At 47.8% G+C, this 3,390-nt stretch overlaps 1 protein-coding gene across 4 annotated transcripts in view; it reads left to right on the top strand.

Annotated features, from left to right (window-relative positions):
• Positions 1-2,774: 2,774 nt before the first annotated feature.
• Positions 2,775-3,390, top strand: part of NR3C1 (nuclear receptor subfamily 3 group C member 1) — a 141,503-nt gene continuing 140,887 nt past the window's right edge. For 2 of the 4 annotated variants that reach the window (XM_069102693.1, XM_069102696.1), the window contains exon 1: position 3,390. This exon is cut by the window's right edge and continues 317 nt beyond it. The gene's annotated coding sequence lies outside the window, so the exon portion shown is untranslated. Of the gene's footprint in view, positions 3,039-3,389 lie in introns of those variants that run through there. The other 2 variants (XM_069102695.1, XM_069102694.1) reach the window with 2 other exon arrangements.

A 3,390-nucleotide genomic window follows, 5' to 3' on the forward strand; every position in this document is an offset into this window, starting at 1 on the left:
TTCACTGTAAACTTTGGTCATTTCAACTCTCTGAGCTTTAATTTCCCCACTAGGGACTTAAACTGGATGACCTCTAAATTTCTGAAACCAATAATAATGTTTCTGTGGCTCATTAAGATTTGTTAAAAGCTTTACATATATTACCTTGTTAGAACTTTATAATATCTCTGTGAGGTAGGTAAATACTTCAGGTATTAGTATCCCCATTTTACAGATGAGGAAACTGTAGTCTTGATCACATGGCTACTCAGCTAGACAGCGCCAGGAGTTAAACCCAGGTCTTTCTGACTCCAAATCCAATCCTCCATATGTCATGATGATTTCTAGGGTTCTTTCAGGCTCCATACCTCATGATCTTGAGTGTCTAAGAATTAGAATGTCTAAGAATTAGAAAAACTGGCTAAGTTTTTCATAGCATCTTTAAAAAGAGGTTATTTGCTTTTGTTGAATCATTTTCTTAAAGTCCTGTCCCACTCTTTCATGACCTTTTTGGGGTTTTCTTGGCAAAGACAGTAGAGTGATTTGCCATTTCCTTCTCCAGCTCATTTTACAGATGAGGAACTGAGGCGAACAGGGTTAAAGTGACTGAGGCCAGATCTGAACTCAGGGAGATCGGTCTTCCTGATTCCGATCCCAATGCTCTATTCATTTAGTTATCTAGTTGCCCTGAAAGATAGGCAAGGCTCCATATTTCCTTTTTGCTTTAGTTTTACCAAATGGGTAGTCATTTACCCCAGACTCCTGGGTTTTGTTCCCCACTTCACAAATAGACACTCTGCATTAGGGATACCAAAATGAAGGTCCACAAAGCCACTGTACTGACCTCACTGTTGTATGCCTGTGAAACCAGTACACCAGTGCCATGCCAGGAAACTAAATTGATTCCATTGGAATTGTTTTAGGAAGATTCTAAAGATCACCTGGCAGGATAAGATACCAGACACTAAGGTCCTTTCTCAAATTAAACTGCCCAGCATTCAAACTCCTGCAAAGAGCACAACTAAGAGAAACATATGCTTGCCAAAAAGATTATTTTATGGAGAACTCACAGAGGGAAAGACTTCACATGGTGGTCAGAAGAAGCAATACAAAGACATTCTTAAGGTCTCTCTTAAGAACTTTGGAATTGATTGAGTGACATGGGAAACACTGGCCCAGAACCACCACCCTGCATTGCGTGCCCTCATTGGAAAAGGTGCTGTGATCTATGATCAAAGCAGAATTGAAGTAGATCAAAAGAAACTGGAGATTTGCAAATTTAGAGAATCTACCTCAAATGTTCACGTGGACTATTTGTACCTGTGATATAGAACATTCCTAGTTCGAATAGATCAGTCACAGTCAGAAGCACTGTAACTTGACTTGGTGGTGTCATGTCCTTCGAGACCCAAAGGACAATAACCTGTCAAACTCGATCATCAGGTTAATTTAACTCTTGTTACCAGATACATATTAAAATGCAATTGGGAAATGTTTAATAAAATATATAAAAATCCAATAAAATATAATGTCAACGGAAGCTTTTTAAAGTCAATATCCAGTCAAAGGGATCAACATGTACGGTTTAGTGACCCCAGTTTCTATTTCAATTTGACACTATTGCTCTACATACAAGGTTCACACATAACTCTGGGTCAGTTTCTGGCCAGGACCGGGTCTACGCATGCACCTTTGCCCTCAACCTTTACCAAGATGGCGAACAGCGTCTACTTTACCAATATGGGTACCTAGGAGCGATGTTAAGGGGAGGGGAAGGGCAGCCAGCAGGCGTCTTCTCTGCCGAGACGTCTGTTCAAGGCCCAACTCGTATCTTTAGTGACAAAGGTTTTAGATAACACGTTTTATCTAAACTCCCAAATAAAAGGATTTGGCTCCTGATCTAGGATACTCCCTGGATCAATATGGACTCCAGGGCCCGGTGAGCGTAAGTTTACTTTACCAAGATGGCGACCGGAAGCTTCCGGCAAGGTCCCCAATCCCTGGTCCGGATATCTGGAAGGGGAGGGAGATGACAGGGGCGAAGGCTAGGCCTGAAGTGACAGCTTCACTGCGGCGGGTGCCAGAGTCCTGGTAGCCCGGAGTGTTCCAGCGGGGGCCTCTCCAAACATACTTTTCCCGCGCCGCTGTCACCCCAGGGGCGGGCATATCACCTCACGTGCACACACAGACAAATCATAACCATAATTACGATAACTGGCATACGGGGCAGAAGGCTAAATTCTTTTATCGCTCTCCACTGGACGTGGCGGGAGCGGACTCCCTGAGAGGGGAAGCAGTATCCCGCCCTACCGGGCAGCGCCTTGAGATGCGTGGGGGTCTTTGGGCCGTCTCCCCCTCTTAACATCGCCCCGCAGGAATTAAACACGTGACTCACTTAGATCTTGGGCGGGGGGAACTGACTAACGGGAACTATTGCAAGGAGTTTTTACAGAAACTTGAAAAGATTTTCTGTTGGGGGCCCGGTGAGGGGAGGAGGGACCCGTGAGGAGCGAGGAAGGGGAAGGGTCAGTAGTTTGCCAAGTGCAAGGTCTAGCAAATGTCAAGACCTTAATTGAGGGGAGGGGCCCCGGCTTGCAATTTGGACTGAGACTGGGGTTGGTTAGAAGGTGAGGTTAGATGTGGGTTATGTGTGTAAGAGGTGGAGGGCCCCTGCCATTCTCGGTGCAAGTCACTGTTTCACATGCAACTCCCCCACATCCCTCTTTCCACTCCAAAACTGCAGCGTGCTGGAGGGTGGGTTTTTTTTTTTTTTTCTTTTCATTTGGCTTGTAACTTCCTTTAAGTGAGAGCGATGGGAGGGGTGGAGGTTGAACTTGGCAGGCGACGCCTCTTCTCTTGCTGCTGCTGCTGCCGCCGCCGCCGCTGCGGCTCCAACTCAACTCGGGTGGGGGACCCGAGAGAGGGAGGGTGGGTTTTGCTTTGCAACTTCTCATAGCGCCAGAGAAAGGTGGTGGGGGAGCAGCGGCTGCAGACTTCGCTACACAGACGATGCGTGGGTGGGGGGAACCTTCATGCATGCAAGTCTCTCGGGGCCAAATGTACGTATGCTATTTCTCTCCCCCCCCCCCCTTAAATGTTCGCCCGAGGGCGTGTCTGTCGGTCAAGTCTGAGAGATAGACTTGTGCACGGCACCGCGCCCCCTTCCCTACCTCCTCCTTCCCCAATCCTAAATGTGGCTTGGGGGCTGCTCCTTGCTGCCACCCCCTTCCTCCATATCTGGCCAGAACTGTATTCCTTTCTAGGCGTCTTTTCCCGAGACGCTTAAAGTATCTCGTGCTGGCCGTGGCCGGACCACCCCCGCCTAGTTGTCCCTTGGAGACAGCCGTCCCCCTGCCTGGCCCCGTGTCCCGGGCCTCTGGACTTTGTGCACTAGTCACTCTCCCCCACCCT

Source organism: Petaurus breviceps, unplaced genomic scaffold, assembly GCF_028583685.1.
Source record: "Petaurus breviceps papuanus isolate PSGF00001 unplaced genomic scaffold, PetGlider_PUasm1.0 551, whole genome shotgun sequence".
In the NCBI taxonomy this organism is placed as follows: Eukaryota; Metazoa; Chordata; class Mammalia; order Diprotodontia; family Petauridae; genus Petaurus; species Petaurus breviceps.